This window comes from Ursus arctos, unplaced genomic scaffold, assembly GCF_023065955.2.
Source record: "Ursus arctos isolate Adak ecotype North America unplaced genomic scaffold, UrsArc2.0 scaffold_8, whole genome shotgun sequence".
Classification (NCBI taxonomy): domain Eukaryota; kingdom Metazoa; phylum Chordata; class Mammalia; order Carnivora; family Ursidae; genus Ursus; species Ursus arctos.
The window spans coordinates 29,861,503-29,889,268 of NW_026623100.1; the positions used below are offsets into that span (position 1 = coordinate 29,861,503).

Below are 27,766 nucleotides of genomic sequence, written 5' to 3' on the forward strand. Positions count from 1 at the left end.
CTGGAACTTAGTAAAAATCTCTGAGTTACTTTTGTATATGAAACACCTGGCTTTCAACTGATAAATTTGCAATGTGCGTTACAATACCAAAACCACTGCTTAGTAACTCTAAAGCTAGAATATGAAGTCCCTTCAGGCTGGGATCTTTGTTTTGTTCACTGATATACCCTAAGCACCAAGAACAGTGCCTGGCACATAGGAGGCGTTCAATAGTTATTGAAGGAATTCAAATACACTCAAAGCCCCATTTAAAGAAAATACAAATACATAGTATATAAACAAACATGCTGTTAGAATCGTAAATTAAAAGTATTAGCGTAGGGCGCCTGGGTGGCTCAGTTGGTCAAGTGTCTGCCTTTGGCACAGGTCATGATCCCAGAGTCCTGGGATCAAGTCCCACATCCGGCTCCTGCTCAGCAGGAAGCCTGCTTCTCTCTCTGCCTCTGCTCCTCCCCCTGCTTGTGCTCTCTCTCTGTCAAATAAATAAAAATCTTTTTTTAAAAAAAGTATTAGTATAACTACAATTAAGCATATATGTTTCTATAATATAAATACATTTTCAATTTTCAGTTACTGAGCAGATTACCTATGGCCTGTTTGGTTCTGCTCTTCAGTGACGCTACAGGCTGTCATCAGTCAGGCCAAGTCCGCTGGCAACAAGTAAGGGGAGACTTAGATTGCACTCCAAAGTCAAAAGAAATTATATCTGGATAATTTGTCATTTTAGATGATTGCCACTTCTTCTCTTTTTTGTAATCACTGATAACTCTCTCTGCTGAAAGTATTGGGGTTAGAGGTGAAGTCAGGAACATGGTCTGGTATTTTCACAAGACTGAAAAAATATGTCTTGAAAAACCTTTACCCAGGAGAAATAATAAGTCGCTCCCCTTTTTCTCAAAACCAACCAACAGTGATAGAATCAAAACAGCTATTCTTCATACTTTCTGACTGGGATCCTTTTCGATGCTCATTCTAACTTTCTTTTGTTAGCTCATTGGTTTTGCGACTGTACTGATTATCTCTCCACTGGTGATGGGGCATATCCCACTCTCTAAAGGACTGCTGGGTTGGCCTCCAGGAAGCAGAATAGGAACAAGCCTTATTCTAAAGTAAGCTAGCAGTGGATGTGGTGTTGAAGTTTTTCTCACAAAAGAATGGGGCTGAAGACTAACAATAAGAAGCTGGATGTTTACTGAGTCCCCATGTGTCTGATACTATACCAAAAATCATTAAGAGCGTGAAATCTAGCGTGAAATTGCCAGGGTTCAAACCCTGGTTCTGTGTCTTCTTAGCTGTGTGTCCTTAGGTGGGTTAGTTAGACTCTCTGTGCCACTTATAATAATATTGTTATTATTACAATGTGGCATGGATAGACAGAGACTAGGCTCAAAAAAAACAAGTAGTGTTATAGGTTTGGCAGGGTCAGTTGACATATGCCTACTTATTTGGCCTTTACACAGCCACGTATTTATTAAATGGCTTCTTCGTGTCACTTTAGTATTTTGCTGAAGTTTTTTTTTTTTAAGATTTTATTTATTTATTTATTTGAGAGAGAGAGTGTGCGCATGCATGAGCAGGGGAGGGGCAGAGGCAGAGGGACAAAAAGACAAGCAGATTGGGGCTGAGCATGGAGCCCTCTGGGCTATATCTCATGTTCCTGAGATCATAACCTGAGCCAAAATCAAGAGTCAGATGCTTAACCGACTGAGCCACACAGGCACCCCTCTGCTAAAGTTTTTGAGGGATTAAAAAATGAATTGGGCATGGCTTCTTCCTTCAAAAAATGTATAGGCTACAGGGGATGAAAGTTATAATTCAAGGTATTCATCTTTTAAAAATGCCACCAGAGAGGTAGAGATAAATTATGAGTTCAGGGAAAAGTATGATTACTTCTAGCTGGTTGAGGTCCAGATTCAATTTGACCCAGTAGCAATCCCAACCCCACACCTGAATTTACAATCTCTCAAATCAGACCAATTCACTCAGATCACAGTCCACTGCTCCCCAAATTAAGGGAAGTTCACGCTACCAGAGTCAACAACAGGGAGGATGCAGATAAGGCCAGGGAAGAGGCCAGGCGTGGGGATTTCACTGCCACCCCAAGGACTAGAAGGGCATATGAAACCTTTCCAAAAGCTTGTTACATAGTTTGATGGAACCAAATATGACTGTTTTTGCTCTAACCTCGTTAGAACTGAATGCTAAACATCTGAAAAAGAGGAAGTATCAGTCGGAATCAATTGTAACTGAAGATACCTTGTTTTTTGGCTTTCTAAATAATTAAATTATATGAATAGTGTAGGTGGCACCTACTCATAACATTCCCAACAGGTGAGAAGCATCTAGCAATGAATTAGATATATTATAGAAAGTTAAAAGTAAATGAACGGTGACTTTTTTTAAGGTGCATAGTTAGATACTCTCTTGAGCTCCCTGAAAAGGACCAGTTATAGCCTATAATACTTAATAAAATGTTCTTTCCTATGTGATGATGAATGCATCAGCCTGGGTGTTATTTAATACACATATAATCATCATCTTCCTGCTCCCTTTCCTCCCCAAATAAACTTAGAACAATAAAACAGTCATTCCAGACACTCCAGCTTTGTGGAGCTTGCCCTTCTTTTTAGACCTGCAGAAACTTTTAACACTTGATTATCATTCTGTTTTATATTTTTGAATTGTTTCATGTATGCATGTCAATTTTATATCACTTACAAAAGTATAAGCTTCTTAAAGACAGAGACATGCTTTCGTGGATGTTCTCCGGCACTTAAGGTAAGATCTATTATTGCTGCTCAATACAAACTTTGGGATTCAACTTCCAGTCAAGATAGCATCGTAAATCTACAATTTGAGACATGCATGAATAATACATGGCAATAATAGCTAAAATATAACAAGAGAACACTTTGAATAGTACTTCAAATACGGCAAACATTTTCGTGTTCCAGAAATGGATTACAAACACAAAGTTGTTCCAGGTCCAAAGTGGGCAGAAATGTTCAGGACTCAGGGTAGAGAGCAGAGCAAGAAATGAGGGCTGGAATGAAGATTTCCCATCTGTGAAGTTCCCATCCTTTTTGCTGTGTGGGGTCTCAGCTTATATGGTGCTGCTTTCCTAAGGAGGCAATGGGAAATAGATATGGTCTCACAGCAAGGACCAGGCCAATCACCAGCTTGTTCACAGGCTAGATCTATAGTATCTTCACATCACTGCAAGACTAGGACACTGAGCTGCCCACCATCGAACTGATAAAACATATTGGCAAATGCATTTTAACTACTGACTATAAAGACGAAATCTGTTTTTATGCCCAAAAAAGGTGGAATTAAAATTCTCTATAATGATAAGGAAGATGGGGATAGGTGTTCAACAAGAGTTAAAATGTGGTAAGATCCATTTCTTGTCAAGGGAGAGGATAGAGATATTAATTAATTTCATGCTTTAGGAAAAAATCATAGTTAAGCATGTTATAATTAAAGAGTAAAAATACAATCCATGTCCAAACTAGAAGAGGAAGTAAACAGAAAAGCCAAGTAAGATGGCAGAAATAGGTTCAAATGTATCAGTAATCACAATAAATGGGAATGGATAAAATTCACCTATTATTTAATCAGATTCGGTTAAAAATCATAAACTTTCTTAAGGACACACACTTCAAAACAAAACACAGAAAGGTTGAAAAATAAGACAGAAAGAAAAAAAGTATCCCAGGTAAATATAAACTAAAAGAAGACTAGTTTATCAATTACTAGCAGACAGAATATTTAAATAAAACCCATTAATATACAAAGGGAACAATCCACCAAGGACCTACATCAATCACAAGATTATGTGTACTAACAATATAGATTTGAAATTGATACAATAAAAATTGAATTATAAGAAGAATGGAAAATTCAATCAGAGTCTTGACAGGAAAAAAATGTCATGCTCAATACAGTATAACAGAAGATAATTGAATGAATGGACTATTTACAGAGATATATATAGGATTGAAGGAAGGAGAGGGAATGGTAAGGACCAAAGAACCAGCAACAGTGGGAAGCCATGACTCCCCACGGGCCTGAGGGAACAGTATTGCTGGGGCTCAAGGAGAGCTAGAGCTGTGGAAGAGGGGCTGCCCAAAATGATTTCTATCCTTGAGTATGGCAGATGCCTGAAGGGGCAAGGAGGTGAGCCAAACCCACTGACCAAACTTAATCAGAAATTAGAGGGCAAGAGAGTGGGGCAGAGGGCTAACAGTGGATTTTTTGTTTTTGAAATCTATCATTTCATACTGGCAGATCTTTCTTTAAGAGCATCTACAGACCATAGAGCAAATGGAGAATAACCAGCACAACAATCATAGTGAGAAAATTTCCCATAACCTTATCAAAAACTGATAGACTGGGGTGCCTGCGTGGTTCAGTTGGTTGAGCATCTGACTCTTGGATTCGGCTCAGGTCGTGATCTCAGGGTCATGGGATAGAGCCCTGATTCAGGCTCTGCACTCAGCAGAGTCTGCTTGAGATTCTTTCACTTCCTCTCCATCTGCCCCTCCCTCTGCTTGCTCATGAGTTCTCTCTCTCTCTCAAATAAATAAATCTTAAAAAAAAAAACCTGATAGGCCAAGTGACCAAGAATTAGTCAGATGTAGAAGATTTGTACAGTACAATGAGCAAGCTTCATTTGACAGTGGTGGTGGTGGTGTATGTGTGTGTGTGTGTGTGTGTGTGTGTGTTTGTGTGTATGTGTGAAAAGAGAGAGAGAGAGAGGGAAAGAGAACACCTGCTCCCAACAAGTAGAGAGTATACATTCTTTCTGAGTATATTTGCAATACAATATTTATAAAAACTTGTCATACTATATCACAAGAGGACCAAATGTTATATATTTGATTTTACATGGAGCACAATGCAATTCAATTAGAAATCAGCCTTAAAAGATAGATTTATATCTGCTGATACAAAATGATCTTCAAGATATATTTCCAAGTGAAACAAGGTATAAAACAGTATCTATATTATACTAATATTTGCATAAAATCATCTGTTCTCTGCTTATATATGCAGAGAAAATGCCTGGATACCTAAGAAACTATAACGGTGGTTGCCTATGGGTTGAGAAGGTAATTTACTTTTTTCTTTTTTTCTTTTTTTTCTGTATTCTGAATCTTTTATACTATTTGTACCATTACTTAAAAAAAAAAACCCTAGTTTAAAAATGCTGAATAGATTATGTTATCCTCAATTTCTTTTTAGTCCATTCTCAAGGCAGATTCCCTAGCTAATTTTGTAGCATGAAGGGTTTTAACCCAAATGAAATAGCTACCATGGCTTACCCTATGCTGTGCCAAATTTCCATTTAACCTCCTCATTTATTTTTTCCTACATAGAAAACAATTTTGTAATTCCAATGTGTCTCTTTCCATTGACCCCTAAGTTGAGGTGACTTCTGAAAAAATAAAAGCTGAGCTCTTGAACATAAACAACATTCCTGTGACCTCTAAATGTACATGCTGTACTGTTCTTTGAGAATTCCTGCTAGGGATGGTAGTAATTTATAGAGCAGTTAAACAGGAACAATACAGAGGGCAAATAAAATAACCAGACCAAAAAACTAAACATTAACACAACCCACTAAAATGAATGTCAAGAATGGGACACCTAAATTACCATACACGTTTTTAAGACAAATTCCCCCAGTCTAAAACAGTTAATTGAGCATGCTGCCATACCTGACAGATAGTCATTAACACAGGGCCTCAAGTGTCAATAGCAAAGTACTATCTCATTTGACATTTCAAGTGACAATAGGGAAATTGAACAGAAAGCCCTGAAGCAAACAGTTCTTTAACAGACTTCTTTATATAGGGAAGAATCTACGCGGATGAGAACTGCTTTTAGAATCCATATACAGACTCAGATACATGAGTCAAGGAGAATTGGCATGAGTGCATACATAGAGCTGCCACTCAATTCCTTGATTTATTTGTCTGCAAGTCTATAAAATGACCATGAATGTTCCTATTGGCCTACTTCAGAGGGGATCTTCTGGGGAGGGATCCTGGCTGTCTGTATAAGTCAGCTCTGCGCTAAGCAGACAGGGTCAGAGGTGGTCAACTCACGGGTATCTGATGGGCCTGAGGCAGAACCCCTCAGCAAATGTCGGTCTTCCTCTCTCACCTGGCATGCAGGACTTGAAACCTTGGCTAGGTGTCCGCTCGGGTTTCCACGTGTACTCCACCACATCAAGGCCTTACCCTGAGCAACGCTTCCTAATCAAAACTCGGGAGCACAGGTTTGGAGTTAGGAAAGACCTGGATGGAAGATCCAGCATGCTCGCTGTTCTGTTTGCTCCCCTTGATCACACTCTGCATCCTCTAACCTCATCCACGCAACTCTCTGCCCTCCAGCTCCCTGTTGGGTTTGGCCAGCGGGAACCTTGGTAGGAGACACGTGGTGAGAGAGGGTTGAGTGAGATTGACCGCACCAGTGCGACTGCGCCTCTAAAACAGCTTCCCCACACACTACTTTCTCCTTACTACTCACTGGGAGCTACTCTCTCTTCTTGATACTCTGATCAAGCACCAGCCCCAGTTTACTGTACTCTTCCCCGTGGTCCCCCACTCTGTCTCATTTCACCATGCTTTGTGAAACAAACAATCCCTCCTTGAATTATCGTCCTTCGAGTTTGCCAACGGTTTCTGGTTGAAGGCCAAACTGATATGCCCCGCTTCACTAACTAGTAGCCAAATAGACTTATCTTTTAACTCCTCTTAGCTTCAGGGTCCTCATTCGCACACTATGAAAATATACCTTCCTTAGAGGAGTCCATAAAGCAACGTAGGTGGCACTTTGTAAATGTGCTTCTACCCACATCTCTCTAAGAGGCTAAGGACTTGCTGGTAGCTGTGCATAGCACCTAACTGGCTGAACCTCCCTGGAATTAAGGTGATTTCACCTCTCTAGCAGTAAGTGGTCCTGATGCTCCTGCTGCTGTGTTCCACAGAAACCTCTCTTGTGATTCCCACATCTTTACATCTCACTATCTCCACTGGAATGTCTCCGAGGTACCCTAAAATTCACTATGGCCCAAGCAAAACTCCTGTTCTTCCTTCCTAAACTTTCTCTCCATGTCATCTAGCTCAGTAAATAACATCACCATCCATCTAGTTTTTAAAGTAGCTATTTGGGAGACAACCTTCTGTTTCCTATAACCAACAAGCAGCAATTCTTGTCAATTCTGCCTCCTGTAGCATCTCTGGAATTTGTCTGTTATGCCCTAAGCCCGATGCCACAACCATCACGTGGGCCAGCATTATTTCTCAGTGGGACCATTGTAACAGCCTCTTCCAGGGCTCCCTGTGTCCCCTCTTGTCCCTTCTAGTCCAGACTGTTCTTTTAAAAATGTAAATCTTAAGACAAAACAAACCCTCACATCTAGTAACTCTCTGCTCCTTTGACCCCAGCCACGATCCCGGTTTCTTGATGTTGACATGCTTTTGTTTTTCTGGGCCTTCCCACAAACCATTCCCACTACCTAGAATGCTTCCTTTCCCCAACCCTTCACATGTGGCTGATTCCTGCCTACCCTTCAGAACTGTAAACCATATCACTTCTTCACAGCCACCTTCCACCTTACCCTGGACCCGGTCAGGTTCTGCTATCATAAACTCTCTTAGCATCTTGTTATTTCTTTGCAGCCCTTATCATAATACTAATTGAAGAATTCTAGAACAGAAGCTCCATGCTGGAGTTCATCATTGGTTGCCTAGCCCCTCACACAATGCTTCCCATGTAGTTGGCATTCTTTAAATAGCTGTCGAATTATGGATGAGTGAATGCATCTTAATGCTGGTCTGGACCGTGCCCAAGTTTACCATTCCCTCCCTCCACCCAATTTGAACTGCTGGTGAGCTACACTGTGGGCCAGTTCCTGCCCTCTGGTCCTGCTCATACTGGTCTGACTCACCATTGAGATCTCTCACACCTCCACTAAAGCTAAGGAAACATGGATTATAATCCTTATAGAAAACATTCCTATCCCCCCCACTCTTTTATTATTCCTATTATTATAAAACCAGTGTGCTCACTGAGAAAACCTGGCAAAGTTAAAAAATATTAAAAAGGGCAAAAAAAAAAAATCTCCCCAAATCTCAACACCCAAGACAGTGTCTGTTTTAAATGTCTTGAAATTTGTGTGGCATTTCAGCAGATTTCCTACCTATATTTCAACTTGAAATTCCTTTATTCTGAACTAACAACCCACACATCTAGGACATGGTTTGTTATGCTCTGCCCAGTTTGAGAAAGTTCTGTGAGACATAAATAATAAACCCCAAATACAGACTGCTGAGTAACAAAGGAAAAACACCTGAATAATGCATTTAGTTTGCTGTCATTGTTCACTGATAAACTGAACCTCTTCTCCATTAATATATTTACCTTTCACAATAAGAAAAATAATGGTCTACAACTACCATATTTCATCTATGTTCTAACTTTCCATTAAACTAATAGACTTAAACAACGATCTTCAGCTTTTTTTCTTCTTCTCCTTCTTCTTAACTACTAAAGGGCAAAAATGCACTCTGAAGGAATCTCGTCAATACTTTCCCTGTAGGTCACGTTTCTTGGGGAGTCTCTCTGTTTGCCAGTTTTCCTGCCTCTACAGATCTTACTAATCATTAATCCTGATTGTTTTCATAAATTTAAAAAAAATCATAATTCTTCTGTGACAGATTTAGCTTCAAAATATCATTGGTGGTATTTGGGTATCTGCAAAGATTTAGAAGGCAAGTAGAGGACATTAGGGGGCAAGATTTAATACTGGCTTGAGGAAACCCCAGTGGAAAAGTGGGCAACAAGTGTTCAAAGTCTACTAGGGAGCGATATGAGAAAGCTCTAAAACCAACCAGTAACACTAGCCTCTCTTGTTGAAAGAACTCAGTGAGGGGTTTGTTACTGAACAGTTACCCTGAAAAGTCCATCTCAGCCAAACACAAGTGAGCATGTGGATGGCTCTTGAAAACTCCGTGCAGAGAGCGATGTATTTTTGCATCTAGGACTCTGGCTCTGAGCCTAGAAGAACTGTTTTCATACCCATTCACCTCTGGAATTCTTCATGATAACCTTGTCACATCTTTTTACTTGACAAGTAAATTGCTTGTACCTTGAAAGCAAGCACTTTAAAGATGCTGAAGTTAAAAGACCCTCTGCCTCAGGAGTACAAATTTCAGAAAACAATAATGTAGACACAGTTATCATTTAGCAAACCATCGTAATGAAACAGGACCTCTAGAAGAAGAGCTGAAGATAAAATGAATGCATCTTGTAATATCCAACTATGCACAGATATATAAGTAGCATAGTAAGGGAATAGAAAAAAAAGGGAGGAGAACGGAAGTGAGAGGATTGTTTTATCCAATCAGCATTATGGCTTTTGGGAAGAAGGGAAGACTGGCCCTAACCTACATTAAGTGTATGTAAACAACAACTAAATAGTCTTTCAGAAACCAGACCCACATATGGAGCCATATAGCTCCTATTCACAGAAACTGTGCTCAGCCAAACACCAGTGCCTGGACTAGGGCAGAGTGAGGGGCGGGGCTTAACATTCTCAGGATGGGGTAGGTGCAGGCTCATCCCTGAGAGTGAGTGCCTCCTTAGATGTTGAGCCCTGAGCACCTCACCCCACTTACCCTAGTTCAGGTCATGCCATATGCTCTGTGATAACACTCTGTGATATCACTCCATGATACTTTTTTCAAAGTAATGCCTTATACTTTGTTTCACTGAAGTCGTACAGCAACCCTAGGAATTAGCTACATAATTACCCTCATTTTGCAGATGAGGAAACTGAAGCTCAGGGTTAAATGGTTGACCCAGGTACTCCACTGGTAAGTAGGGTGTCAAGACTTGAATGGAGGCCTTCTGACTTCAGCCCTGGCAGTCTTCTACTCAGTACCCCACTCATGTGCCAATCCAGAGAAAGTTTATCTCTGAATTCCAAGGGCATGCCTTCCAGCAAGCATCAAGGAAATTTTCAATATACAGTCTCATGAACAGAAACTGAAAATACTTTGAAGTCACAATAAACTTTCTAGCTATTCATCCAAACTCTATTTAGAACCAGCACCAAAAATTAGGTATTTATGCCAAGAAAATCCTTCATCAATATATTCTGTAATATATAGACATACTTTGTATGGCTTTTGAGCAAGACTTAATTATACCCTCAAAAAGTCCACTCTATATTATCCAAACTCATGATATTCCCCTGCAATATAAAGAAATAAACAAGCAACCTTCTAAATAAAATGTTGACATGGAGATAAGATGACTCATTGTTGTCTAATTCAACACTGTCACAAAAGGAAATATAGGATTCTGACTATATGTTGGTGGTTTAATTTAAATTATTTTAATATGGTTTATTGAAATACTAATCTAAAAAATTTTTCAACCTAAGCCACTTCATAATATATTATGCAAAATGATGAGATATGTTTTAAATTCCTGGGAAGTAGAGTTGTTCTGTGAAAAGCAGTTCTTGAATAAAAAAAAGTGGAGAGTAGATTCAGTGCTTGTATTTTCCAGGTGAATAAATAGACCCGGCTAAGAGAAGTGGCCTGTCCAAGGTCACTCTGTAGCAGGGTCAGACTGCTTTCCTTGAACCTTGATACCTCCTGATAACCCAGCAGGCAATTTTACTTTCATGCTGAAAACAAATGAAAATATTGTGCAACTCAGATGTCTATTTTCTTAAACATGTGTAATAACTTTTATCTACTGTTGAAAGCTTCCCCCCACCCCCGCCAGTTTAAAGAGATATGACATTTATAACAAATTTCTGCACAATAATTGGGTTCCCTATGCCATTTTGTGCAATGAAAAAAAAATTGCTATCAAAAAATAAGGATCACAAAGAGGAATTATGAACTCTGTCACAGAGACTTGCCTGTTCTTTTCTTCCTGTGCCTGATACTTACTCCTGGATGACTTTCTTATAATACTGAAGCTCATCAACTATAGTCCTTGCTTACTTTTCCAACTGGGTGCTACTTTGCATGGCATTTGTTTGTGCACAGAAGGGGTGGGAGAAAGAGCCAATTCTCCAGTCAGGGAGCAGAAGAAGCAACTGTAGCTTGGTGTCTGCAGCAAAGAAGGTCTATAGTTTTTGATGCTAAGGCACAGAAATAGAAAAAGACTGTGTAGACACAGACACACAGACACATGCATGTGTGTACCCCCGAGGGACATTTATATGCATTATCTTATTCAGTCTTCACAAGGACTCAGGAGGTAGGTACTGTTGTTATTCCCAGTCTTTATGTGAGGAAACTGACTTGTCCAAATGACTGACCTAAGATCACATAGCTAGTAGGTGACAGAACCAGGATCTAAACTGAGGCTGCCTGACTCCAAAAACCCACAAGGAGGAAAATTTCCTCTTTTCTGTTTCTGGATAAACAAGATAACAAGGAGGAGGAATAGTCAGTCTGTATCAGGAACAAGTAATCCTGTAATGACTGAAGTCCTTTAGAAGTCCTGTCTTCTTTATATAAAGTCTCCAGGACACAGATGACCACCATGGTAAGGCACATTCTTTTTTTTTTTTTTTTTTTTTTAAGATTTTATTTATTTATTTGACAGAGAGAGTAGGAGAGTACAAGCAGGGGGAACAGTAGAGGGAGAGGCAGAAACAGGCTCCCTGCTGAGCAGGGAGCCCAATGCAGGGCGTAATCCCAGGATCCAGAGATCATGACCTGAGCTGAAGGCAGACGCCCAAACGACTGAGCCACCCAGGTGCCCTGTAAGGCATATTCTTTATGGAACTGATTTAAGAGCAAGAAAAGTCACTGAGAAAAGAGAAGAGAGAGAAAGGGCAGTAATAAGAGAGTATCATTAAAGGAGCAGAAACAGAATGACTTACTAGTAGTAATTATAGTTAAAAAATAAATTGTGACCAACTGTTGATGGTTTCACTGCTGAGTTTCACAAAACCTTCAGACAGTTGCTTGGATCACCCTTATATTGCCGTTTTCAATATATCATCAATGGAGAAAGATGAAATAGCCACGTCAATGAAAGAAAAGAGTGAGCAGCATTTTAAAAGCCAAGATGGAGATTTTACAAACTGGAGGTTCTTTGCATCACAGACTCAAGTAAAGCAGTTGTTGTTTTTATAATTTTATAATTGAGGTAAAATCCACATAACATACACTAACCATTAACTTTTTAAAAATGTACAATTCATTGCATTGAGTGCATTCACTTTGCTGAGCAACCATTACCACTAACTAGATCCAAGACATTTTTTAAAAAAAGATTTTATTTATTTACTTGACAAAGAGAGAGACAGCCAGCGAGAGAGGGAACACAAGCAGGGGGAGTGGGAGAGGAAGAAGCAGGATCCCAGCAGAGCAGGGAGTCCAATGTGGGGCTCGATCCCAGCACCCTGGGATCACGCCCTGAGCCGAAGGCAGACGCTTAACGACTGAGCCACCCGGGCGCCCCCCAAGACATTTTTCTTCCCCTAAAAGGCAATCTGGTATCCACAGTAATGCAGTTTTGCAGAAATACTGTGAGAAAAATCAGCGGAAGAGAAGAAAGTAAAACAAATGTTCCAGGTGCATGGCAAGAAGAGAGAAGTAGCAACTTAATGAACTTAAGAGAAACAAAGTATTTTTTTTAAAAAAATCCTATTAAACAAATGTTTTGCTAGGACCTTACAATGTTTAATATATTGTACTAAGGGAGGGATACTTTGTAAAACTTTTATTTTTTTCCTGACAAAGTGAACTTTTACTGTGGCCCTGAGGCCAGGACTCTTCTCTCCAGGTCCTGCTAAAAGTGGATAGTTGAGGGTGAGGGGTCCTTGTATTGTCCCCCCAACACCTCCATCACAGTCAGACCCAGACGGAGCACAGCCCAGGTGGGGGGACATCTTGGGTCTGCAGCACACCCTTGAGGAAGGTCCATTCACAGACCCTGTCTCCATCACTGTGGCTGCAGGGCTTCCGGGCTCCTCATTTCTCGGATCCTGGCTTTCTAGGTCTGAGTGTGGGTTTGACCTTTCTCGCAGGGCTGTTGTCTTCATGACTGAATCTCACTGCTTCTCTGCTTTCTCCACTTCTTTTTTTTCTTAGCAATGCTTGTCTGCTTCTGGGGCACCAGCCTCTTGACTTGCTGGACAGGGGTCTCCTCCTCCAGGAACACATCTTCTTTCTCCTCCTTCTCCTCCTCTTCCTAAGACAGACCTGAAATGTTCTAACATTCCTGGCCACTCAGGAACACAGGTCCAGAGGAGAAAGCTCACATCCCATTATGATGACCATGGGTAGGACAGAGACCTGAAGTGGGGCCATGGTAATGGGCTTCATCTTCTTGTCCTCCGAGCTTTCAGGGGGCAGAATCCCCATGACGTTCATTTCCTCTTTGGCTTTCTCCCCCAAGCAAATCATATTAAGCAACAGCTCACAGTTCTGCTTCCCCTCTCTCTGGGGTTTGAAGGTCCAAGTTCACTTCTCATTTAGCTCACAGCCCCAGAGCATGGCTGCTACAACATTTTTAGCTGTGCCGTTACTGCTGCTGCATTAGGATGTGGGAGATAGCAAAAATGAATACAGTCTAGCTTTTGTCTTCAAACAATCTTGCTGTCTAATGACGAATTTAGACATGTAATCAAATGGTATAGGTAAGTGAAAGAAAAGGGACTAGAGAGAAAAGGGTTAAGATACCAAAGGAAGGTCATAGGAAGACCACTTGCCCTGTTTAAAGAAGAGTCTTGTTCATGGACAGTGATGATTTTTTCCTTAAGACTACGAAGCACAGAGAAGTGCCAGGTAAACTGCGGAAATAGGTGAGGATGTTACAGGGGCCTATGAACGGAATCCCCACTCTCCAGGTAAAAATGATGAAAGAAAGGAGCTAATTAAGGCTTCACGTTTTTGTCTTTATGGTGTATAGATCACGTCACAAGAAAGTGTGGGCCAAATTCAGGAAACTGAGGGAGGAGATATGAAAAGAAGCTGTTGTTATGCAATTTGCAGCTACAATGGCATCATTTAGCACACACACACACACACACACACACAAAAGAGCATTTAAAATATACAAAAAATAAGCAAGATAAACAGGTATGGATGCTAACAAAATAAAAGTGGGACCTAAGGAGGAATGCAATAGCACTGAAGATGTATAGAATGGGCTCACACTTTGAAAGGGAAGACAATGCGACAATTGGAGACCGAGCTTCAAATTCTACCCAACTGAGAGGAAATAGCAAATCCTGCTAGAGAAAGGTGATTTGTAAATATAGAAGTGGAATGTCTTCCCAGAAGATATGATGAAGGATCATCAGTGGAATGTAGGAGTTGAGGACCTAAAAAGTGTGGTAAAAGTATCAAAGACTTCTTAAAGGACATGTACATTTATAAAAGAATAAATAAGAAAGTCTGAGTATTAAAATAATCTTTCAGGGCCTACAGGAAATAAAAGAATAAATATAATAAATACAGTTTATATTAAGTATAATATAAAACAGAAATAACTTACAAAATGTTTTAACAAATAGTGGTTCTATAATAAAAATGTTCTGAATAGGGGCAGCAACTCCCATTACATGGGCTATAACTAAATATTTTTGGAGTCACTTAGCCAAGATTAGGGGAAAGGAAGGGGTAAATTATAGTTTTAGAGAAAAACCATATGGGTCTTATTTAGAGGAAGGAGAAAGATGAAGAACAAATCACCATCTTGAAAATAAAGACTCAGAAAGCAGAAACATGAGGAACTATGGATATGTAAAAAGAAGAATTGGACACATATGGGTAAATATATTAGAAAGAGGAAGGTGAAGCAAACAGAGTTGGCAGAGAATCCATAGCATTTAGAAGAGAAGGAATGTTCTTGTTTTCATGATGGATGAACAATTATAAATAGGTGTAAATATGTTTAAAAATAAAACATGAGAATTAAATGATTTAATGAGGGTAAGTGTGCTTGAACAATTACAAGCCAATATACAAATAAAAGGTTTTATTTCACTGCAAGGTAGCAGCTGGGTGCTTTCATATTCAGCCCAGACAAGGAGGGAAGAAGCATTTAGCAGATCTCTTGCTCAGTTACCATAAAACCCAGTGACCACTGAGAGCACATGTGTTGAAGACTGTACCTCTCAATGACTACCATCTCTATACTCTTCAGTGCTGGCTACACAGACCTCTGGAAAACCTCTTTCTTACGCAATCTTCAATTGGTATTTTTAAAAATTGGGATATAATTTACATACCATAATATTCATCCCTTTTTTAAATGTACAGTTTAGTGGCTTTTATTATATTCATAAAGTTGGGTAACCATTACCACTCTCTACTCCCAAACATTTTCATCACCTCCAAAAGAAACCCTCTATCCATCAGCAGTCACTCTTATTTCCCCTTCCTCCAGTCGCTGGCAGCCAATAACCTACCTTCTGCCTCCGTGGATTTGCTTGTTCTGGAAATTTCATACAAATGGAAATGTACAATAGGTGGCTTTGGTGTCTGGCTTCTTTCACTAAACAAAGTTTTCAAGGTTCATTCATGTTGTAGCATGTATCAGTCTTTTTTTATGACTGAGTAGTATTCCTTTGTATAAGTATACCATATTTTAACATTCATCAATGGATGGACATTTCCAATTATTGCTTTTCTTTCCTTTAACTTTTTAAGATTTGTTGATATTTGTAATTATTTTGACATTCAAATAGATACATTTCAAGTAGGCGATGTGGAAGTCTTAAGATTAATTTCAAGATACAGAATTTGTCTAAAAATTGGCAAACATCACCCAAAGTATAGAAACAAATATAGTGGTGTGTGTTTGTGTATATATATTTATATGTAATATACATTATATTTAATTATGTGATTGCTTAATATATAATGTTACATTATATATTTTATAGACACGTATATTTATATAAACACACAACCACTTTAGTATATAGATGTATATATTATGAGCATTGTCTTGTGACCAGTCATCTGACTGCCCCCACTTAGGGTCAGATTTTCCATTGAGTGGCTACTCTTTGCCCCCTCCCCCAAAAAATCCAAGACCATGACTTTTCCCAATGGCCCACATGTAGCAGTGTTTCAAGTGAATTTTTCACCTCACTGAACTAAAGCTGGTATGTACCATCTGCAGTTAGTGTTGATCTTTCTCATAGAGTTGCGTCAGCTTTATCAAACATTTGAACATCACAGTACACAAATTCATGTGGACCTAAACCACCTAAACCACCTCTGAAAGCTGACTATAGCACAATGCTTGAAGCAAGGGAACTGGATGTTAGTTACTTGCTACACTTGTAGTTTAAGTTATTGTAGTTATTGTAGTTTTCTCATTTTCCTTTTTTTCTTAATTTTTCTCACTTGAAACCAGATAAGCTGAGAAATTACGACATAGAGATAGAGATAGATAGAGAGATAATAAATAAGTGAAGAAGTTTCACTATTTAAAAACCCCATGAGTGGTTCTAATTGGGCTGAAGGAGTTTGGATAAGTTCAAATTTCTATGATACCTCTGATTTTATTTATTCATTGAACAAACCTTTGTGGAAAAACTACTATGTGCCAGGTACCTTGAGGGGTATAAATAATGGAACAGATATTCTCTGACTTCATGAAACTGATTATCTGGTGAGGAAGATAAGATATGAACATACATATCTATAATATAGAGTACAAAGTGATAACTGTTATGAAAGAGACGCAGATAAGTTGTCACAGGAGTTCAGAAAAAAAAAAAAAAGCAGTTGCCTGCAGTTGAGAGAGACCAAGAAAAGCTGGGAGCAGAATCTTGGCCATAAATGTTAAGTGTAGGTAGAATTGGAACAGGTGGAAACAGGAAGCAAGAACCAGCGGGGCAAAAGGGTAGGACCAGAGCACCTGTGGCCATGGAAATAAAGAGCAGGAAGCTTCAAAGTCTGCAGTAAAGGGAGTAATGGGCCACAAGGATGGGAAGCTAGGTTGAGTCAGATGGTACGCAAAGGGCTTTGTATGTCATGAGGAGTTCATATTTTATATTGTCGCAAACAGAGAGCTATTCAGGTTTTTGAGCAGGAAAGTAGGGTGAGAAGGGCTGTATTTGGGATTAATCTGATAACCCATGTATAAACTCACGTAAAAAGGGAAGGGAAGAGGCCATATGAGTCGGAAGGAGGAGGATAAAGGAAAGAAACATTATGAAAACAGAATTGAATAAATGTTTCATATTCCTGTTAGCAATTTGTATTCCAGGAAACTAAATTCTGTAAAGTTAATGTAGAAACAAACCTTTGATTGGCAACAATACCAGTCGCTTATACCCAAAGGCACACAGAAAATTACCCCAGCTCTCTATAAAGAAGACATCTATAACATCAATAGCCTCTGAGAGTCTTCTCAAGGCAAAATGTCTTTCAAATAGTTGATCCATCATTAGAATTCTGCAGGGAGAGTTCTCTCAATCTAGAGGTTAAGGAATGTGGCACTCTACCCACAGAACTCGGTGCTAATCACAGAACTCTGTCCAATTTGCCTGCCTCCAATCTGACCAATAGTTAAACTGAGGCCCATTGTGAGAACTGACTCATCCGGGACGACATGCCTGGTCAGGGATCACATCTCCTTATCTCTGCCCCCACACCCTAACATTCTACTGTGGATACTCTGGGTTGACTAGAACTGAAGTATCAAGAATAAAGTGACTCTTTTAGTTTGCTTGGGCTTAACAAGTTGGTTTCAAATAAATAGCAATCAAGAAAAAATACTATGGCTCTACTAGAAAATTAAAAATCTGCAGGGTATTGCTATCTAGTTGGAATACCGACATACCACACGCCTTGCTCATTAGGTATATCATAAATCACCAAGTTAAATGCAGTGCAGCCACTGCGTGACTTTTCTTGGAAAATTCTGGTTACTCAGGGGAAATTCCTTAGGTCTTACAGACACTTGTGGTCTCCAAACTCCCAAACATTTGTGGGGTGTGCGTGTGTGGGTGTGTGTGTATAGAATAACAAATATGTTTTTAATAGACTTCAGTTTGGGATTTCAGAACGTAACTGAAAGTCTGCAACCTATAGTCATTGCAGAAATGAAAGAAAAGGGCATCAATCTCTCAAAATTCTGGCAGGAAAGGAGTGGCTGTTTCCAAGATCCTTTTTCCTTTGCAATAAGCTGTCCACTGGTGCCAAAGAACAGCTCATCAGCAATGTTGTTTCATTTTATAGGGATGTTTTGAGAGAGGGGGAAAAAATTAGGAATGTGTGATGTGATTTTTTAAACCTCACGTCCCAAAGCCTATAATAATCTTCCTGCTTTTTATTTTTAAAAAGGAAACCAAATGTTCGAAATCTGATATTTGTGTCTACAGTGTTCACTGCAGACACATTACCTTAACTTTATCACAAGAAGCAACATGTAGTTTCTTTAAATGTTGCCAAGACAGAAAAACAAAAAGTCATAGATTCCCTTAAGGACTCAATGTTTTCCTATGTGCAACTTATGTTACACATAGCAACGGCCATAACTACAAAATCCCATTTCCCTACCTCTCCAGGGGTGGGGTGGGGGGGATTCATCCTCTATATCCACTAGATCAGGATGCCCAGGGACGTTGTATGTACGCTCCAAGAACAGTTCTCTCAGCTGCCAAATGGTGTTCACAACTCTCCTTCCCTAATACAAGCATCTAGCTGCTGCCAGTCCTTCAACCCGTGTCATCACTGCCCACCACGGGTACTGCCTCCATTGCTGGCAGCTGCTGACGGTACAAGGAGGCCTCCAAGGCCCAAAGTCTAACTTCCAGCGCATCAGAGGATGCCAAAGGTGCCAACACTAATGCCCCCCACACCAGTATTCATGCCATGGACAAGTTGCACTCCTCATGTCCTAAGAGGATGAGCAAAAAACAGCTCCTTTAGCCTTTACTAGATCTTTTATTACAGCCACCATGGAGTCACAGGGCTCAGGGACAGATTAGGTAGATGCTCAACGGCTATTTGTTGAAAGAATGAATAAGTCCATCAGGCTGGACTGCAAACAATCTGAGTGACAGATGCCATGATGTACTCAGACATGTTCAACCCCATCTGTTGCCCTTCATGCAACCTCTGTACCTTGGTTCTTTCTTCCACTGGGATTAGTTCCTGGAGGCAACTTGACTTGTCTTATAAGTAGAATTCCAGAAGGCCTAACCCAACTGGACTCCAGGCATGCCCAGATAGGTCTGAATCCTGGGGAAGATAAAACTTAGGTTCAATATACTATCTTTCTTTATCTTTGAAAAAGGAAATACAGACATAGTCACACAAATTCATTTGATTCTAACTAGGAGCTATAAATTGGTAGCCTCTGGCCAAATCTGGCCAGAAGATTTTTTTTTTTTAAACCCACATGTTTAAAAAAAAGAGAGAGAGAGAATACATCTAGATCAGTGGTTCTCATACATGAATGTGGCTCAGACTCAAGCTTGTGAAAACTCAAGTTACTGGGCTCCATCCCCAGAGTTTCTGACTCAGTAGTTCTGGGGTGGGGCCTAATAGTTGGAACTTCTACCTAGTTCCTGATGTGTCTGGTCTGAACCTACTCTGGTTCTCAATTAGGGATTAGGGGCTCTATAATTTTTCCAGACCCCACCACCAGGCCCCATTGTATTTCCTCAGACCTACCTTATTCATTTGCATTCCCTGCCTGGCCTTTGAGTTTGAAAGCTCTGTGAACCTTAGTATTTCAGATGAAAACCACTTTTCAGCCCAACTCACAGAGATGATTGTATTACCCACATTGTTTCATTTGTAATACTTGGTGTATCTATGATCTTACGACAAAATGTTCAGTAAATGGTGTTTCTATTACTCAGGTTCTATTGTTATTATTGATATTATTATTATTATGGCTACTATTGACACTTGATTGTTCTTGAGATTACCACCACCTCCTTCCCCACACACATAAATTCACTTGAGATCAGCTCAATCCAGAAGTGAGAAATGAGAAAGGCGAGAATGCTTATGACAAACGAGAAAGCAATTTAGTTTTGTCTATTTGTTTTATCATGTGACTTTTAAAATAAATGGTTATTTTTCAAGCATATATGTATTTGAATTTTTAATCTGTATCAGATGTTGTGGGGCGCCTGGGTGGTTCAGTCATTAAGCATCTGCCTTCGGCTCAGGTCATGATCCCAGGGTCCTGGGATAGAGTCCCTGCTCAGTGGGGAGCTTGCTTCTCCCTCTCCCACTCCCCCTGCTTCTGTTCCCTCTCTCAGTGAGTCTCTCTCTGTCAAAGAAATAAAATCTTAAAAAAAAAATCAGATGTTGCCTTGAACATCAAATACTTATCATGGTCATTGCCATAAGCACAGTAATAAGTGAAAGCAATTTAAACCTGTCATAAAGAATAAACGTTTATACGTTTTAATTTTTTAACTTATTGAAGTATAACAGATAGAAAGGGACATACATTATAAGTGTGCAGCTCAGTGAATTTTCACGAACTGAACTTATGTATCTAACCAGCCCCCAGAGCAAGAAATAAAGCAGCACCAGCCTCTGGGAACCCCCTCATGCTCCTTTCCTAATTTTAACCCTGAGGTTAACCACTCTCCTGACTTCTAACATCATAGTTTCATTCTGCCTGTTTTTATAATTTATCAAATGGCCTACATTATGTCTGGCTGATCAACATTATGTTTGTGAGATTCATTCACATTGTTGTATACAGATGTAGCTTGTTCATTCTCATTTCTACACAGTCTTCCATCATACAATACTATAATGTATCCATTCTACTGTTCATTGGCATTTGGGTCGTTTACATTTTGAGGGTATTACAAAAAAGTGCTGCTACAAACATTTTCATGTCTGTCTTTTGCTGCACATATATATTCATTTCTATTAAGTATATACCTAGGAATAGAATGGCTGGGTCATAGGGTCTGTGTATGTTTAACTTTAGGAGATACTGCCAAACAGATGTCCAAAGTGATTTTAACAATTCATATTTCCATTAGAAATGTATGAAAGTTTGAATTTCTCCCCATTCCCACCAACACTCTAAATTTCGCTTGTGTTTAAAAGAACGATAGGCCTGCCTAGATTGAAGTCATTGGTGTTTTCATTTGATTCACATGCATCTCCAGTTCACTGTATGACCACTTCAAGGAATCAAGGCATAAATCTTTCTTTAATAAATGATTGGGCTTCACAACCAATTTGTAAATAGATACCTTAAGTTAGTGAATTTGCTATCTAAGTGAATTTACCTGCTGTCATGTATCATCTAGTTTGTTTTTAAGCCACGGAGTATATTCTGTATGGGAAGATAGGGTTATTCTCTGTTTGCAGAGGTAATATAAATGTGTAACAAACAGTACTTCCTATTTGGTGACTGGTAGCTCTTTGGAGTGACTCTTTCAGCAGGTGATGCTTTTCTTTGAACCACAATTTCTATAAGTTCAAGACCTCAGTCTAGGAAATCAGAGATTTCTGGATACTGTCTGTCCACAGGGAAGAAAATTGGTATTTTCTGGCCAAAGGTCAAGACTGTAAGTTGATCCTTCAAAATCACTGAGACAAAGCACTGATAGGGACACCTTTTGTAGTGCCATCAAGGACTAGAGAGGCAGTCTCTGTCCCCTAGGACCCTTTCTTTCTCCCCACCACCCCCACAGGTTGGTTTTCTCCCCAGAATCTCTGATAACCAAGTTATAACTAAACATTCTATTTAATTCTTCAGTTGGGCAGGAAATGACCGTTAGAGAATCAAGGGTTTTTATATTTCACTATACTTAATGTTTATTTATTTTGTTTGCCTGCTTTGAGTGATTTTTGGCTTTGATACATTGCACCTTAAATTTTGTTGGCTCATCAGAAAGAACTATTACCCAACATTTGCAGCGACATGGATGGGACTGGAGGAGATTATGCTAAGTGAAATAAGTAAAGCAGAGAAAGATTTATCATATGGTTTCACTCATTCATGGAACATAAGAAATAGCAGGAAGATTGGTAGGAGAAGGAAGGGAAGAATGAAGGGGGGCTAAACAGAAGGGGGAATGAACCATGAGAGACTATGGACTCTGGGAAACAAACCAAGGACTTCAGGGCGGGGGGTGGGGGGGACTGGGATAGGCCAGTGATGGGTATTAAGGAGGGCACATATTGCATGGTGCACTGGGTGTTATATGCCAATAATGAATCATGGAACATTACATCAAAAACTAAGGATATACTGTATGGCAACTAACATAACATAACAAAAAATTATCATAAAAAAATAAATTTTGTTGGCTCACCTGGGTAATTATAATATTTACACTTTTTTTTCTTAATATTTAAGGGCTTAACAGTATAACTTTTCATTCCCTATTTCTCACTTTTAACCAGAAGCTAGATAAGTAGAAAATCATTACTAACCCTAGGTGAATATTATTTCAGACATCTCTCTATGCCTGTATACAGAGGAAAGTTTAGACAAACAGAAAGATGAATAAATGATATTATTAGAACTGGATCACACATCTGGTGGTTAATAAAAAAATTATTAGTTTTAACATAAGAAATCAAGCTGAATAATATAGAATAACTGTAGACAAATTTTTCAACACATTTCAGGCATTTTTAGAGATTGTGATAATGTGTGCTTGAGTTTGTCTCCATCGTGATCTCTAACTCTTGGCTAAACCTAGAGGAAATGTCTTGATTGCACATGTGGTGATATTAGTCTCCTCAATCCCTAATAGTTCATCTTGTAACATGCGTGTAACATGCATGCAACATATGTGTAATGTGTTTTTGTCAGTAGCCTGTAAAAAGATAAAATGAAAAGAAATAAAAAAAGGGAAGAGGAATAAGAAATAAGGAGGGAAGGGAGGGAAACAGGGAGAAAAGTTTTTATTTCAGTGTCTGTATTCCAGTTTGTCATTTTAGCGGTCCTCAAAGTGACTTGTAACATAGGTGATGCCCACTGAGTGTTATAGGGAGGATCAAGTGTTTTGTTAAACAGGTCTGGCCTTCCTACTCCATTATGGAATAGGTCCAAAGGACCATTATGGTCTGGTCACATCAGAGTCTATGGTGACCTGTCTGACTCAAATGTTCTCACTAATGACGTAGTTTGCACTAAAAGTCTGGTTTTGCTTAATTTACTTTACGCAGCCTTATTGTGATGAGGCTTTTATCTACAAAATTCTAATGATATTATCTTTAGATTATCAACACAAAATTCCAGAGCAGTGGTAGCTAACAAAAAAGACCCGTACAAGATGACATAAAAATGTTGATCTATTGTTTATTGTAAGCTCTGCACTATGCCACGGACCATGACCCTGTGGAATGTCTGGATAATTACTAAGCAACACCAGGGAAACTATACTCAGTCCTTGCGTTAACAGCACAGAACACAATGTTATCAATTGTATCTCATTAACTGGACTCAAAAGAATCTAAGAATGCTATAATTGAAAATAAACTGAAAATTTAATAAGAAAGGCCAGGGTGACCCAAGTGAATGGGGCAAGGGAACTAACATTTCTTGAGCTTTTATTTTTATGCCAAATAGGTTGCTTACATTCTTTTAATCTCCAAATAACCCTATGGAATTGGTATTGTTTCTAGCTTTCATGTTACAGATGAGTCCTCACGGGGTTTGACATTGAGAGAGCCTAGAATTTGCATCTTGAGCTGTTCAACTCCCCTACTTTTTCTCCTAAGCTGTTCTCCCTTCCTGCAAGCTGTTATCCCAACAAAATTTCAAGCTGTATACTAAATGAAGCTTGATGGGAGAAGGTATGTGCAGCCTGTTACATGGCTCCCCTATTTGATCATTCCTCAGAACATCAGACCCAACTACTTTAGTAAGGTCGTCAGTGTTCTTTCAGAGTCACACCTAACGCTAAGTGGATTTGTTTACTTGTCCTTGCCACCCGATGCTGCCAGGGGAAATAGAAGAACAGCTGCTGGAAAGACTTACTAATTTCTTTGAATAGTTGATGACATTATCTAAACTTTAGATTTTAAAGCAACCTGCTGATCGTGCAGCTGTTTTTTTCCTTAATATATCAAGATACACCTGGAAACAAGAGAATTGGAGTTTTAGAAAATTATTTTGTTGGTATTACGTAGACTTCTCAAATAATGTATATGAAATATAATCCCAAGTTAGGAATACTTGCATGACAGCTCACGGCATTAAGAGGGAGTTCTGTTTGAAAGGTCATGTACACAGTTGAGCAACTTGTTATCAACTGATCTTATTAGGGAGATTACATCTTAGCCCTTGTGATACTAAAAGCTTTTTTTTTTTTCTTTAAGTCACGAGCTGCTTCAAGGTAAAAACTGTCTATGTGATCTTTTTATATTTCTTACAATTTTAATATCATGGAAGATTCAGTTAAAAATTCACTCACTGCTCATCACTCTTTGTGATTTAAAAACCTCTCTCTAAAAAAATACGTGGGTAGAAATCAGGTAACAATGCAAAAAACAGAGGTAGTCTCGATTGAAGTGTAATAAGCCACTTGATGGCAGGGAGAACTGTGTATCATGTTCTGAAAAAAATCATTGATTTTTCTAATCTATGGTCATAATATGCTCCAGCTGGATGAATGGCAGGGCTACAGAGAGATGGTGGAGAGAAAAGAAGTTATTTTTCGTTTTATTCTATAACTGGAGAAACAGAGACAGAGAAGTGATCTGTTGAAGTTAATAGTGCTCTTGGATGCTTAACACTTTCATCTGCATTCACTTTCTCTCTAGGCAGAACACCTACCCTTTATTGATTAAGATTAAGGAGGCTTCTGGGGCACCTGGGTGGTTCAGTTGGTTATATCCGACTCTTGATTTCAGCTCAGATCTTATCTCAGAGTCTTGAGATCAAGCCAGGTGTTGGGCTCCATGTTGGGTGTGGAGCCTACTTAAAAATAAATAAATAAAGATAAAGGAGGGTTCTTCCTCCTTTCTAATCAGTGCTCTAACCTGAAAGCTGTAATAGCCATGGAGAACTTCCCTTCTTGCTCCTGGGCCACCTTCTATGCTGGGCTGTGTCTGGGAATGGCGCTTCTTCTTCTTTTTTTTTTTTCTTTTTGGTTTTAATTTGCTAAAACACTCAATTTACTAAAATTACTAAGACTCAGAACAAAACAACCTTAAAGTTGCTGCCATCAAAGCAACTGGATACCATTCTGTGAATGACTATATTCTTTCATTGTGACACTTTACAGACTTCTTTCAGTGTTGAAAGAAATTCGTCAGACCCAGGCCCACAGGATTCAGGCTCACCCCAGAAGTCTCTCTCATATATTGAAGTAAATCATTAAGTTGTAATTGCTTTAGGAAAAAAAAAAAAAAGAGAGAGAGACACAAACTAAAAGAAAGCAGCTTATATCCTAAAGAGATATTAATTTACAATCACATTTGTCTAAGTATAATTCTTCCAGTATTTTTCCCCTTTGAGAAATCTTCTGTATGATTCTCCCCTTTGGCTCCACAGCCTAAACAACCCAGAGAAAACCCTCTGATTATAGAAACTTCCCATGTGGTGAGATTTTAGGTTCCCCTTTCCCCTACCCACCCCCACATCCTGCACAAATAGTTTCACCATCTGTCCATAACACTTCCTGAAATTCCATCATTAAATATATGCCTCCGGTTAAATATGTACCCATTTATTTTAAAAACCATAATCACTTCATTGAACATTCCCATAAGCCTAACATAATTATTTATATTGTTTTAACTATCTCTGATATTTTCAGTGCTTCTGCAGGTATTTTTAATCATATAGACAGCACGTGAATGCATGTTTAGTTCTGGTTGTTCATTTGATGTTGTTTAATATATCCATAGACCAACACAAGGTATGTATATTTTTATAATGTATTTTTTAAAGATTGTATTTATTTATTTGAGAGAGAGAGAACAGGAGAGAGCACAAGCAGAGGGGAGGAGCAGAGGGAGAGGGAGAAGCAAGCTCCACGCTGAGTAGGGAGCCCAATGTGGGGCTTGATCCCAGGATTGTGGGGCCATGACCTGAGCCAAAGGCAGAAGCCCAACTGACAGAGCCACCCAGGCATTCCGCAAGGCATATATTTATCACATTACTTTTATTGTCAATGTGCTCTACTTTGGTAATTTAAAAAAATAAAGAAATTGAATTGTTTCAAGTTCTATTTTAGTTAAGTCTTTCTGCCTTAAACACTATTGTACACATTGGCTTGGTTCTCACTTTTTAAGATTATTTACTTTAAAAACCTTAAATTTCTCAAAGTAGAAATCCTGAGTCAAAGAATGGCAGTACTTCAATATTTCATTTCACATTTCCAATAGGGCTAAACCTACTCCCCTGACAGACTGTATATATATTTGCAATGTCACCAGCTTAAGAGTACCAGTCTCTCTACAATATTGGTTGATAACTATAATTTTTTAATTAAAAATATATCCACAGTATTTATGTTTATGTTAGAACTCAAAATTGTTAATTCTGTATTTCTTTTTTCAATAACAGGTAACGATTTTTCAACTGTTATTTTATTATAGCCCTTTCATCTGGAAAGTCTGGAGCCTGGATATTGATTTTATAGCTCTAAATTAAGATCATATAGCAAAAGAAATGATAGAATTAAGATTTGAATTTAGGTCTGTCTCACCTCAAATCACTCCACCATAAGGAGCAGGGATTGAGCTGGAGGCCGGGGGGCTAACCATAAATATAGGAATGTACTTTGTTCATTCTATAAATTATTTTTAATATTATGAGCTCTGGTTATGAAATAGAAAGCTGTTAATATCTTAGAGCTCCATGTGGGTCCTGCACTCTCTTGCAGAAGTAACCTACTGTCCCATCTTTTAGGATTTTCTTCCTTTGTTTTTCTCTATAATTTCCCTCTTTATGTATGCCTCCCTCAATTACATATTGGTTGGGTTTATCTGCTTTCAAACATAATGCAAATGGAATCTACTGTCTGTATTCTCTATGACTTATTTCTCTTGTTCAACCTTAGAAGATTCATCTATATTGATACATATAGCTTAGTTTATTGATTTTTATTTCTGTATAGTTGCAATAGTTTTATATGTTGTTAACAAATTACTACAAATATAGTGGCTTAAAACACCACACATTTACTATTTCACAGTTTCCACAGGGTCAACAGTCCAGGTGTGACTTAATTCCTCTGCTCAGGGTCTCACAAGGCTATTGTCCAGATGTCAACCAGGCTGCATTCTCCTCTGGAGGCTTAACTGGGGGAGGGATCTGCTTCCAAGCATATTGGGGTTATTGGCAGAATTCATTTTCTTGAAGCTTTAAAACTCATGGCAGCTTGCTTCTTCAACACCAGCAGGAGAGAAGAGTCTGCTTAAATATATATACATAGACATAGGTGTGTGTGTGTGTGTGTGTGTGTGTGTGTGTGTGTACAACTACATATACATACATAGATATATGGAGAGACACACACACATACAAAACCATTGGGGGGTAATATCCCATCACCTTTGCCTATAACATAACCTAATAAACAGAGTAACATCCCATGACTTTTGTCAATTCTATTTGTTAGAAACAAGTCGTAGGTTCTACCTGCATTTAGACAGAGATTATACAGGGCATACCAGCAGGCACAGAGATCACGGGGGGAAGGGCGGGCAATCTAGAATTGTGCTTACCACAATGGTAATTTCATATTTATTATATGTATAAACAACAATTTATTTATCCAGTCTATCCCTGATGGACACTT

General features: G+C 38.9%; 1 long non-coding RNA gene and 1 pseudogene across 6 annotated transcripts in view; both read right to left on the reverse strand.

Moving 5' to 3' along the window:
• LOC130543190 (uncharacterized) overlaps positions 1–27,766 on the reverse strand; it is a 153,394-nt gene that overhangs the window by 34,045 nt on the left and 91,583 nt on the right. For 3 of the 6 annotated variants that reach the window (XR_008958343.1, XR_008958338.1, XR_008958339.1), the window contains one exon: positions 19,140–19,256. The exons of the other annotated variants lie outside the window; for them this stretch is intronic. This is a non-coding gene — a long non-coding RNA (uncharacterized LOC130543190). The remainder of the gene's footprint in view (positions 1–19,139; positions 19,257–27,766) is intronic. 6 annotated transcript variants of the gene reach the window in all.
• On the reverse strand, positions 13,003–13,593 carry LOC113245023 (nucleoplasmin-2-like; annotated as a pseudogene).